Source organism: Salmo trutta, chromosome 1 (genome assembly GCF_901001165.1).
Source record: "Salmo trutta chromosome 1, fSalTru1.1, whole genome shotgun sequence".
Lineage (NCBI taxonomy): Eukaryota > Metazoa > Chordata > Actinopteri > Salmoniformes > Salmonidae > Salmo > Salmo trutta.
The window spans coordinates 21,887,515-21,901,456 of record NC_042957.1 but is presented as its reverse complement, the minus strand read 5'-3'; the positions used below and the strand labels follow the sequence as shown (position 1 = coordinate 21,901,456).

Genomic DNA, 13,942 nt, shown 5'->3' with positions numbered 1-13,942 from the left:
CTAACAATGCATTATTCTTTCTCTTCATCTTATTTCTCTCTTTTACATCTTGTAAATTGTTAGTCTAATCTAGTCTAACATAGCCATCACCGTTTATAGAGATTAATATGGATGCATTATGGCATGACCAGACATTTTAGGGTTCAGAGGGCAGGGTTAAAGGTTGAGACCAGGGTCAAAGTTAATGCTTGCCCAAATGATAATCTTGTTGGGTATTTGACAAGGGTTTAGTTAGTTACTTTCATGTCACAATGTTTTTTTTACATTTTGAGTTATTCTTCCATTTGTACTCCTCCCATGACATCCTACTTCGAACATCAGGGCTTTGATAAAACAAAACCTATAAAATCACTTTAATGAGTGTAATTACTGTAGTTCAGCTATTGGTATTTTAGAGAGATGAGAGGGCTAAAATAGTCTGCAAGGATTTGTTCTCATAACTAACTAATGATGCTACTTAGCCTCTTTATCTTACCACTGGCACCTCCACCATTATGTCTGATTTGAACCTGCACATATTCCTCCTTATGTCAAAGATGATTAAAATCCTAAACCATGGCAGCCCAAGGTAGTGCAGAATGCTGCCCGTGAACATAAACCCTGAATTGTACGTTTTCAGGTGTATATCACTGTGGATGTACTTCCTAGGCTGTGATTGACCGAAATTGGGAGCGGTAATACATAATAAACCAGAGGAAGTAGATGAAGGCATTGATATATCGTGTTTGAGTGGAACGACCAAAGGAATGTCCCTCCACACACTGTTCTCTGCTAGTGTGGTCCAGTCTGTCCTCTTAGGACTGTGCTCAATCCAAACCAGCAAGCAGAAGTTTGTCATACTAGGGTAAAGCCAAAGCATGGTGAATTATTTATTCAGCATTGCACAAGAGAGTATTTGAATTAATCTAAAGTTGAGTGTCTGATTTTGATTGAGTAGGACTCTTACTAGTATCAGGCTGAGAAAAAACTTAGGGTTGATTAGGGTTGATCACTTTGCCTGCTAGCTTGTACAAACATATGTTGGCACGGGGGAATGGGATCCACAACGCATAAATCCTGCAATACAACAAATGGTTGATTGTTTGGTTGGTTTGTCATTTGAACTTAAACAAATAGACATTTTGAGACAAATATTTACTCTCTCTTAGGTAAAGAGAACTTCCATTGACAGAATACATTTTCCCAGATGGCAAGTTCACTCAATGCTCATTAAGCAAAAACTACTTGGCTTTAAAGGGATACTTTGGGATTTTGACAATGAGGCCCTTTAATTCCCCAGAGTCAGATGAACTCGCATGCTAATGCTAGTTAGCATTGGCTTGTGAAACGACCTCTTACTTCCTTCATACTGGACACGGAGACATAAAAATAGTACCCACAAGTTCATCTGACTTTGGGGAAGTAGATAAAGGGCCTCATTGCCAAAATCCCAAAGTATCCCTTTAATGCTCATTGTCCATTACTATTACAATACATAATGTGAATTTTAGATAACTGACTTTGCCAAGTGTTTTATTTGTCTTTTAATCTACAGTGAACAAAAATATAAATGCAACATGCAAACATTTCAAAGATTTTAATATGTTACAGTTCATATAGGGAAATCAGTCAATTAAAATAAATACTTAGGCCAATGGATTTCACATGACTGGGAATACAGATATGCATCTTTGGTCACAGATACCTTAAAAAAAAGGTAGGGGCGTGGATCAGAAAAACAGTCAGTATCGGGTGTGATCACCATTTGCCTCATGCAGCATGACACATCTCCTTCGCATAGAGTTGATCAGGCTGTTGATTGTGGACTGTGGATTTTTCCCCCCCACTCCTCTTCAATGGCTGTGCGAAGTTGCTAGATATTGGCGGGAACTGGAACACGCTGTCGTACATGTCGAACCACAGCATCACAACATGCTCAATTGGTGACATGTCTGGAGAGTATGCAGGCCATGGAAGAACTGGGCCATTTTCAGCTTCCATGAACTGTGTACAGATGGGGCTGTGCATTATCATGCTGAAACATGAGGCGATGGTGGCGGATGAATGGCACGACAATGGGCCTCAGGATCTCGTCACGGTATCACTGTGCATTCAAATTGCCATAGATAAAATGCAATTGCATTCATTGTCCGTCGCTTATGCCTGCCCATACCATAACCCTACCGCCCTCATGGGGCACTCTGTTCACAACGTTGACATCAGCAAACCGCTCGCCCACATGGCGCCATACACGGTGTCTGCCATCTGCCCGGTACAGTTCAAACTGGGATTCATCCGTGAAGAGCACACTTCTCCAGCGTGCCAGTGGCCATCGAAGGTGAGTATTTGCCCCCTGAAGTCAGTTATGACGCTAAACTGCAGTCAGGTCAAGGACGACGAGCACGCAGATGAGCTTCACTGAGACAGTTTGACAGTTTGTGCAGAAATCCTTTGTTTGTGCAAACCCACAGTTTCTTCAGCTGTCCGGGTGGCTGGTCTCAGATGATCCCGCAGGTGAAGGAGTGGGATGTAGAGGTCCTGGGCTGGCGTGGTTACAGGTGGTCTGCGGTTTTGAGGCCGGTCGGACATGCTGCCAATTTCTGTAAAACGATGTTGGAGGCGGCGTATGGTTGAGAAATTAAAGTTCAATTCTCTGGCAAGAGCTCTGGTGGACATTCCTGCAGCCAGCATGCCAATTCCCTAAAAACCTGAGGCATCTGTTGCATTGTGTTGTGTGACAAGACTGCACATTTTTAACTTGTATTGTCCCCAGCACAAGGTGTACCTGTGTAATGATCATGCTGTTTAATCAGCTTCTTGATATGCCGCACCTGTCAAGTGGATGGATTATCTTGGCAAAGGAGAAAAGGCACACTAACAGTAAACAAATCTGTGTACAACAATTTCTGTGATCTTTTATTTCAGCTCATGAAACATGGGACCAACACTTTACATGTTGCATTTATATTTTAGTTCAGTGTATTAATCTAGAACTGTGAGGAAGCCAGAGACCTGTGCAACCTACTGGATTCCTATAGATTCCAATTGAATCATATTGCCTGTTATAGTCAGTGATGAACAGCACCACGTACTTTAAGAAACAACAGAGAGAGGCCGCTCATATTTGTACCAATCTTATAATTTATTTAAATATATTTCATGTTTTTTATATTTTTTAACACCAAGTTAATATACGTCAAACACTTTAATTTATGGTCGTTATGTGGATTCCTTTTATGCTTTTTACAATATGTACATATTGCACTCAGGTTAGAATGTTTATACATACTGTATACAGAGGAAAACATATGACAACTTGAATATATAAATATACTATGTACCACACTACCACACTCAGACTCACAGGAGGGTTTCTTCTTACACACAACTTCTGACTGCAACCAGTGCCTAATATATAGTGTCTCTTGTTTTAATACATGTCTTACAAAGACATAAAAAGGCAAGGATATTGTCATGCAGTTAATAATTTAATCATATGTTTCAGTGTGGTCACAGGTAGGTGAGAGAATGTCCGAGATAGCCTTTTATCCACTAATAGGTAGTGCTGCTGACAAAGATATGACGCCGAACCACAACATAAATACAACCTAAAAAGGCATGTCGCAACCCAACCAAAAGATTTGATTGATTTCAATTGTTGTTGTTTTTTTTTGGGGGGGGGGGGGGTTAAAAACAAACAAAAGCAATCCCTTTTCTCTTTTGGTAAAAACCAAGAAAGAAAGAAGAAAGTAGAGTTTGTCCAGCCAGCAGGACAATAATAACCACGAAATCTGTGGTTGCTGCCATTTTTTCCCTTCACCTGTATCTTCTGTATAGTCTCTTGTCAAGACCCGCAGTGACCACAGACTGTGTAGGGTCCAGGGAGGCCTGTGGGTGGTAATCCATGCCTTTGTAAAATAGTGAACTCTGGTGACGGACACTGCGTAATGGCGGACGTGACTGGTTCGAGTTTGTTTGGTTTCCCTGTTGTTGTCTAAGGCACTTTTTTTCAGGGCTCTCTCTTCTGGACAGCTCTGGTTTGGCTTCAACCTGCGAGAGAGAGGAAGTGAAATTTAGTGCTCTCTCGTACTTGGCAGCGCCCGGAAATTCTTTCCTCTCCAAAAGTACCATGAAAAATGGAGAAAGAAACATGATTTGTTACAGATCTGCATTTCATGCTGTGCGCCAAAAAGTGTGTGGACACCGTGCATGGCACTGATTAGATCTACCTATAAGGCTGAGAAAGACATTTTAACATGACTTAACTTCTTCCTTTCAACTTAATGCTATGACTCTACACAGTGAATTGAAACCATGTGAGGTGTGGGTTACCTTGGCCAGGTGTTTTAGGTCACATTTCACTTTTGCAACAAGTATTTTTTATGTGGGAAAAGTACCATTGATTTGTGCCAGGTTTAACAATGCATATTATTATACATGTAACAGGTGTATTTGATTAACACTTTCTGTTTGACCTGTGTGAAGCCCATTAGACTGTTGTTAGTTTCCCTGAATAGACAAGGACCTCAGCCATAAACAAACATACACAATACTTAGGGCCCTGCTCTCTTCCAGACCATGTGACCTGACTAGGAAAAACTCTTAAAAAAATGATATGCACACTTACTTGATTTCTGCTACCCTTCTGTACATCGTGGGCTCCCAGCTAAGCGTGTGAGAAGCCGTGCGCATCTTTTGAAGTCTTAAAAGGAAAGAAAAGAAATGGAGGGATGAATGAATGCCTGGGAGACAGTACTAGGCCTTCCCTTATACATAACACATGTGATGTGCCTATAAACACTGCTTTAAATCCAGGGAAAATGTACTCTTTGTCATTTGAAGAGGTTGAGGAACTTACATGCAGGTATCGTGCAGTCTCTGGTGTTGTGATATAGTCTGTATACGTGCTTCCTGCATTTGGGATTGAAATACAGAGGACCTGAGGGACAGAGAAAGCCTTTGAATTAAAGCAGAGCAGACCAACTACTATCACCTTTCTCTCCCTTTCTTGTCCTTTACATCTTGACCCACCGCACTCAAATCTCTCTCTCACACACACACATCATATGATGTATATCTCACCTGTTAAGTGTTTTAAAAACTTTTCTTTCTTTCTGAGATCTCTAGGAAATATTTCTGAAAGACAAAAAAGAAGGCAGGGGGTCAGAACAGGAGATCAAAGTGTGTTACGAACTGTAAGTCGCTCTGGATAAGAGCATCTGCTAAACAGGGGCGGTTCGGGGGGCAGTGCCCCTGTGACAACAATTTTGGACCCCCTTGTGGCCCCCCTAAATGTGGAGTATGAAATCATTTTTACATAACACATTTTTGCTGTCATTCTTTTTTTACATTAGTTATTAGACAGTGGCAATGCAGAACACTAATGATTATGAACATGGTCTTTTGCCTGCTAATGCCTGCAATGCAGTGAAGAAAACGATATGACAACAATAACGTCTAATGTAACTGGCCCCTCTAACAGTACAACTGGCCCCAGCTTGGCCCCCCCAGTTGAAATGGTCTAGAACCGCCACTGCTGCTAAATGACTAAAATGTCAAATGTAAATCACTTTCTTAAGATTCAGCAACTTCTAAATTCCCAAGGCATAACATATTTGAACGATGTGCACCCAGTACCCGCATAGCGCTTTACATTCCGTGGTGGTCTTTTTACACCACCACTTAAGACTGTTATACAACATATTTTGGAGTTCATGGTAACGCCCAGCTGTCAATGTGCGAACTCACCAATAATTTGATCGCCACTATCTGTTTTGAGGTTTCGTATATCCCGTTTTGTCTCATCCGGGGATTCTCTCCTAGAAGTTGACTGCGATGCTGCGTTCGTGCCGTTCTCACCGCGGCTTTCCTCCACGTGCTTCACTATGTCTGCAATCCGCCTGAGTAGGCTCTTGTCGTTCCTCGCGTCCGTGGGAGCCGTGGCTGGCGCGCTCTCCTCACAGTGGCTGGTAGTACTGCAGATCAGCAATATGAGTCCCATAACTACAGGCTTGCACAGTCCGCTCATTGCTACCGCAGGCTGAGGAAAGGGATCTATCTCCCTCTCTGACGCTGCCGTGAGTTTAACGAGACCCCTGCAAGAGTTAAGACTTGGGGGTCACAAATGAAGTCCTCTGACGCACAGAATCATTACATTGTGTTCTTATCTTCAGCATTTCTCCAACATAAATGATTACATTATATAACCCCACATCTACCATGCCTATATATCCTGTCCTCTCAAACAGAGTATTTCACTGTTAGTTTACACCTGTTGCTTAAGAAGCATGTGAAATACAATTTTATTTTATTTGATATAGCCTATTCACACCCATTGGTGCAAGCAAATAGGATGTCTACTTTCTGTAGGAGATCAACAGGCGAAGAACCAACTTTCATTGGTCAAATCGATCCATATTTGTTTATTCAAACAAAATAGACTTTTTCTTACAATTCCTTATAGCAATTCCAAAAGTTCTGCTTATATGGGACAGTAATGTTGCCTTTATGAAATAAAGTGCTATAGTTAATCAGAATGCTGTGCACTTGAGAAAGTGTCAGAGAGAAAGAGAGAAGTCCGATGGAAAACTGTGAAATTACCTGTTTTGTCTCCGTTTCTAATATCCTCCAGTAAATCCGTCGATGTTTTAATGCCAACGCTATTGAACCGCGCCGGATAACTCAGTCTTCGGCACCGTTCTGCCCCATACCATTCCACGATTTAAAACACGACCACAGAGGAAAGGAGAGAATCATCAGTTTTTATAAGAAGTGTATTTGGGCTGCAAGTGCGGTCATCTGATCCTTCCTTGACCGACTTGATGGGAGAGAATGGAAAAGTAATTAAAAGGTCTGCTCCATATAGCCTATAGGCTAACTTCTGTGTGCGCCTTGATGAAGTCTCAGGTTGTTTGCCAGGGTGCCGCTCACTTTTTATTCTCGCTCTCATACGTAAGGAGCTGTCCCTCGAGGATCACCATGTCTTCAATTAGAATGGCGTAAATAGGAAATATCACTCAAATTTCCCGATCATCCGCTCTGCCTTGTCAATTTCTTTGCGCTCTCCCTTTTTCGTCACTCCACTTATAGCCTATCTGCAATACGCGCTTACCAGGAAGCTTTTTTTAATTGTTTCCTTGAACTGAAATTCCAAATGACCGATGTGAATGTTCACAGATAACCGCATCTCGTCTTGAATATACTCATAATAACCTCGTCACTTTACAAATCAATAACAAATAAACTGAAATACAATACAATTACCCACCATGACACAAGCTTTCGTAATTATTATATTATTTACGTAATTCCAACATCGATTCAATAATAGATACCAACGGACTGAGAGGAACAAGTGAACTGAAGCATTCGCCCGGGTTAAGATTCGTTTTGTTTACTTTCGTTGGTACAACTCAATCTAAGTAAAGCCTCATTGTGTAATTGGCTTGGTTTCACTGACCTGCCTCCCCCTAAACGCTCATCATTGGTTTCAAACTATTGGATGAAAATTGAGATTTATTAGATGATGACCAATAGCCTACTTATCAATTTGTTGCAAAACCTTCACCTGTTTGAAACTTTTCCCATGTGTCTCTTTATTTGTGTTTATGGAGTCTTCATGACAGCCAGTAACAAATGTTGCCAAGACTCCTTCGTTTATCGGATGTTCAAATTATAGCAGGCCTATATAACGATAATTGACACGACATCAGGTGTCTTTCGATAAAGGCAACGCCCAGGTTAAATGTTACTGCCGTGCGTAAGGACAGTGTGGTGCTGAAAGGATAGCGCTCACCTGCAGTGCGCACCTTCAAGTGTAGCTGCTGCTACACCAGAAGGGAGTGGGGACTAGTGTGTAATAATACAATTGGCTAGAGGGTTGTGTATAATAATATATCGTTATTATTATATTTCGCTTATTTTATCACTTTTTTCAATCTTTCTACCTATTATTAACAATGTAAATCAATCAAACATGTCTGAGTGACCATTCCGTTCGCCTTCATCCCCATAGCTTACTCACTGACATGACATCAACACTATACCTTTAACACACACCGGTATTATCTCTTTGGGCATACAGATACAGGCTATCAATCTACTAGGGAGGGAAGGAGAGTTCTGATATAGAGAGCGCATCCGTGTAGGTAACATTAATATATAACGTTAATAGGTTCTAAACTAAAACTAAAATCTACTGCTGTGAACGCTGTATCAAGTCTGTGACTAGCGAGTGAGCTCTATAATGAACGAAGGCGGGCGTTGAAACAGAAACGCTGAACGCTCTCATGCGATCCTGAAACACCTTGCATACTGGGCGTATCTACCACCACCAACAACCACAGCGAGTCAACTCAATCACCCGAAGAAGAGTGCGTTTAGCCGTTCTCTGTGTGAGCCCTCGTGCCTTTCCCTATAACAAAATGTCGTGTTCATATCCCCTCCACAAATATGCCTTACACCCGCTGATAACACCACATCTCATGTCACATTCCGCTGGGACTTTTGGCCAGGCGACAGACCCACCATATGTCACAATGTGACAACTACCTGTCCTGATGAAAAGTGAGTGATAAGGAGTAAAAGCTACACATACAGCCAGCCACATGCCATGTCTCAGTCACAAGGCCTTTGTCAATGCATAAAGAGATGGAAGAAAGAGGTCAATTTAGGCAGTTGGTGTCCCAGTCTGCTATAATTTCAATGAATAAAAGTAGCCTAGTGTTTGCCTGTAGTGAAATACCCTATTTAACCCTGTTAAGGTTAAACTCTTAAACATTCTTCTGACTCATAGGAATTAGCAGGGGCACAACTTTGGTTTTAGAAGTGGGGGGGCATAGTAAAAAAAAAAGGTTTATCCAGTCTGATTAACACTCCAAACAGTCTACCCGACCGCCCAGAGGCATCCGCATGGTCCTAAAGCACACTGCTGCCTCATTTTTTTATCACATTCCAATGATAAAAATGGGGGGGGGGGACAAAAATGTAACCCAAGGAAAGTTGCACCCCTGGGAATTAGTCACCCTGAACAAACATATTCACATGAGGATTAGTCATTGTTCACCTTACTTGCCCACAAATGTTCCCTTTCTGAACTTATCTGTTTTTCTTATACTCATACCACAGTGATGAATGATTTTTATATCTTAGAGTGATGACCTACATGTCCAGAACATGCTGAATGTATAAATCACTATGATTAACCTCTGTTCTCACAATATGTGACCTCTGCTGGTCACCTGATTTTCTGTCTGGTGGGTTTTGGGGGAGGCCTCTAATTTCTTCTCCCTTTTCTGTGCTGTGCGTGTTCTTCCTGGGTGATGATATTGTACATTTGATATTATACATTATACCTCTGTCATGCACCTTTCTCCTCAGGGTGTCCCATCATCAGTTGGTTTTTACTTCCTCAAGGTGATATTTGAGATGGTTCTCTGTTCTTTGTCAGAATAATGAATGAGATGTCCTCTGCACTTGGCGCCACAGCAAAGGAACCAATGTTGTCGTAATCAGGAATGTTGGAATATCTTCAGTTGTGAGGGTTGGTGACACTTTTTAGATTTTGGCTTTTGGAATCCACTAACTGTTACGTTAGGGCGATGGGTAACGATACTTCAAGGGTGGCTGTTGTCAATATGTGCAGAGGGTCCCTGGTTCTAGCCCAGGTAGGAGTGAGGAGAGGGATGGAAGCAAAACCGTTACATTGGTGACGTGACCCGGATCATTGGTTGCTGCGGAAAAGGAGGAGGTAAAAAGGGAGGTGAGTGTAACCGGCGTGAAATGGCTAGCTAGTTAGCGGGGTGCGCGCTAATAGCGTTTCAATCGGTGACGTAACGCGCTCTGAGACCTTGAAGTAGTTGTAACCCTTGCTCTGCAAAGGCCGCGGCTTTTGTGGAGCGATGGGTAACGATGCTTTGAGGGTGGCTGTTGTCGATGTGTGCAGAGTGTCCCTGGTTCAGGGCGGAAGCGAAACTGTTACAAAAGCAAAACAGTAATTCAGAACTTAATCTAGATAAAAGTTATAGATTCATCCTCTTAGTAATTCAGTGCAAAAAAGAAACTGTCGTTTTAATTGAATAGGGCTCTTAAGCTCTGATAAATGCAGGAAGGAGAATGGCATCCACCCTAAAACATATGTGTGCTTTTGGGATGTCTTCCTCCCCCTTTCCACACGTACGCCTGTTATCTTAAATATTAGCCCCATTTCCTATCCCAAATTACAAACTGCTGTACACACCATTGTAAACCATTACAAGACCTTCTCTGCATGTGTTTCTGGTCAGTCTTAATCCTGTTCAGATATAATACAGACTCCTGTTACTGTGTCTTTCCCTCCCTCCATCACAGTCACACTCTGTCTCCCTCCCTCACTCCATCACAGTCACACTCTGTCTCCCTCCCTCACCCTCTATACAGCTCTCTCTCAATCTCGTACTCTGTCTCTCGTTACATCTTATCTATTCATACATTTTCCACTCATTGTTCACACTAGTAATCCTCTCTTAAAATCATCCATAACCCCCAGATGTTGGTTTCTTACTGTGATAACCGTTCCCACTCCTCCTTCTGGATCCCATCATCTCTCCTTAATTCCTGCTTTGGTCCTCCGCTTAGGTGAAAATGTTTTTGGGCCAGCCAGCCATCTCTCAATTCAATTTAATGGGCTTTATTGGCATGGGAAACATATGTTTACATTGTCAAAGCAGGTGAATTAGATAAACAAAAGTGTAATAAACAAAAACATGTACAGTAAACATTACACTTAAAAGTTCCAAAAGAATAAAGACATTATAAATGTCATATGTCTATATGCAGTGTTGTAATGATGTGCAAATAGTTAAAGTACAAAAGGGAAAATAAATAAACATACATATAGGTTGTATTTACAATTGTCACAGGTGTCATAAGGATTGGACCAAGGTGCAGCGGGAACGTGTATACTCATCTTTATTTATTATTAAAAGAAGGAAAAACAAAAAAAACACGTATACAAAACAAACAACACTAAACAGTCCTGTCAGGTGCACAGTGTCGTAGGGTGTAGACCAAAACACAGCGGGAAAATGTATACTCATCATCTTTTTATAGAGTGAAGAAGGAAAAACACATACAACGTATACAAAAAAACAAACGAACTGGACTGTCTCGTCAGGCACACAGCAAAACAAGAAACAATCTCCCACAAAATCCCATGCCAAACACATACCTATTTATAGGACCTTCAATCAGAGGCAACGATAGACAGCTGCCTCCAACTGAAGGCCCCAACACCAATTAACTAAACATAGAAATACAAACGACTAGACTGAACATAGAACTAAACTAACATAGAACAATAACCAAAACCCTGGACTAATAAATCAAATACCTCTCTACATACATAACCACCCCAAACCATATAAACCAAATACCTCCTCTACATGAACACATACACACCCTGAAACACATAAAACAAATACCCCCTGCCACGTCCTGACCAAACTATAAGAACAAATAACCCCTTTACTGGTTAGGACGTGACACACAGACACAAAACAGGAGACAACTACCCACAAATCCCATAGAAAAAAACACCCCTCTTAAATAAGACCTTCAATTAGACGCAACGAGGAGCAGCTGCTTCCAATTGAAGGTCAACCCCATTAACTAAACATAGAAATAGAAAGACTAGAACTAACATAGAAATAAACTAACAAGAACATAGCCCAACAAATCCCGAAACACTCTAAACAAACACCCCTCTTACATAGGAACATAGCCCAACAAACCCCGAACCACATAAAACAAACACCCCCTGCCACGTCCTGACCTGCAATAACTGCAATAACTGCAATAACAAATAACCCCTTAACTGGTCAGGACGTGACAACAATAGTGTTTGTTCTTGGTTGCCCTTTTCTTGTGGCAACAGGTCACAAATCTTGCAGCTGTGATTGCACACTGTGGTATTTCACCCAATAGGAATGGGAGTTTGTCAAAATTGGATTTGTTTTAGAATTTTTGTGGGTCTGTGTAATCTGAGGGAAATATGTGTCTCTAATATGGTCATACATTTGGCAGGAGGTTAGGAAGTGCAGCTCAGTTTACGCCTAATTTTGTGGGCAGTGTGCACAAAGCCTGTCTTCTCTTGAGAGCCAGGTCTGCCTTCGGCGGCCTTTCTCAATAGCAAGGCTAGGCTATGCTCACTGAGTCTGTACACGGTCAAGATTTCCTTAATTTTGGATCAGTCATAGTGGTCAGGTATTCTGCCACTGTGTACTCTCTGTTTGGTGCCAAATAGCATTCTAGTTTGCACATTTTTTTGTAAATTCTTTCCAATGTAATTATCTTTTAGTTTTTTTCATGATTTGGTTGCGTCTAATTGTGTTGCTGTCCTGGGGCTCTGTGGGGTGTGTTTGTGTTTGTGAACAGAGCCCCAGGACCAGCTTGCTTAGAGGACTCTTCTCCAGTTCATCTCTCTGTAGGTGATGGCTTTATTATAGAAGGTTTGGGAATCGCTTCCTTTTAGGTGGTTGTAGAATTTAACGTCTCTTTTCTGGATTTTGATCATTAGCGGGTATCGGCCTAATTCTGCTCTGCATGCATTGTTTGGTGTTTCACATTGAACACTGAGGATATTTTTGCAGAATTCTGCATGCAGTGTCTCAATTTGGTGTTTTTCCCATTTTGTGAATTCTTGGTTGATGAGCGGACCATAGACCTCACAACCATAAAGGGCAATAGGTTCTATAACTGACTGAAGTATCTTTAGCCAGATCCTAATTGGTATGTCAAATTTTATGTTCCTTTTGATGGCATAGAAGGCCCTTCTTGCCTTGTCTCTCAGATCATTCACAGCTTTGTGGAAGTTACCTGTGGTGCTGATGTTTAGGCCAAGATATGTATAGTATTTTGTGTGCTCTAGGTCAACAGTGTCTAGATGGAATTTGTATTTGTGGTCCTGGCAACTGGACCGTTTTTGGAACACCATTATTTTTGTCTTACTGAGATTTACTGTCAGGGCCCAGGTCTGACAGAATCTGTGCAGAAGATCTAGGTGCTGCTGTAGGACCTCCTTGGTTGGGGAGAGAAGCACCAGATCATCAGCAAACAGTAGACATTTGACTTCAGATTCTAGTAGGGTGAGGCCGGCTGTCATGTCCTGACCAGTAAAGGGGGTTATTTGTTATTGTAGTTTGGTCAGGGCGTGGCAGGGGGTGTTTGTTTTATGTGTTTCGGGGTTTTTGGTTTATGTTCTATGTTAGTATATTTCTATGTTTGTTCTAGTGTGTTTATTTCTATGTTTAAGTTTCTTGGGTTGACCTTCAATTGGAGGCAGCTGTTCCTCGTTGCCTCTAATTGAAGGTCCTATTTAGTAGGGGTGTTTTTTTTCCTGTGTTTTGTGGGTGGTTGTTTCCTGTTTTGTGTATGTTGCACCTGACGGGTCTGTTTTTGGTCGTTTGTTTGATTTTTGAGTTAAATAAAAGTAATTATGAGCACGTCACATGCCGCGTCTTGGTCCCCATTAGACGACCCGGGTGCAGCTGTCTCTCTCTCTCACTCACTCACACGCATACTCACACACACACATGCCCTTCTTGTTTCTGTGCCAGTATCTTAATCTCTGTCTCTCTTTTCCCTTCACCTCTTCAATTTTCATCAGTTATATGGTGGAACAAATGGTTCCCACTGCCAGCTTCTGAATTCCACTGTCTCTCATTGCATTTTGTTCCCTCCAGGGGACCGGGCAGTGGATATTGGTGGGTCTCAACACAAACACTTTGGGAACCACTGAGACATGATTTTTCTCTAATAATAAATCCCCTATTTGTCCGACCAACTTGGTCCCTCTTGTGGTCTTACAGGAGATTTAATTGTTTCATATTGATTGTACGTTTTTCAATTTTTAGCTGAGTCACATCGGGCCTCTGGCCTCTCACATAAAAATATGGTATGAGCTGGGTAAAAGCTGGAGACAGAGTGC

General features: G+C 41.7%; 1 long non-coding RNA gene across 1 annotated transcript; it reads right to left on the bottom strand.

Moving 5' to 3' along the window:
- Nucleotides 1–3,097: 3,097 nt before the first annotated feature.
- Nucleotides 3,098–7,372, bottom strand: LOC115184141 (uncharacterized). The gene is made up of 6 exons (XR_003874209.1): nt 6,580–7,372; nt 5,728–6,074; nt 5,062–5,115; nt 4,838–4,918; nt 4,607–4,681; nt 3,098–4,029 (listed from the first exon to the last, which is right to left on the bottom strand). It is a non-coding gene; the product is annotated as an uncharacterized LOC115184141 (long non-coding RNA).
- Nucleotides 7,373–13,942: the final 6,570 nt, after the last annotated feature.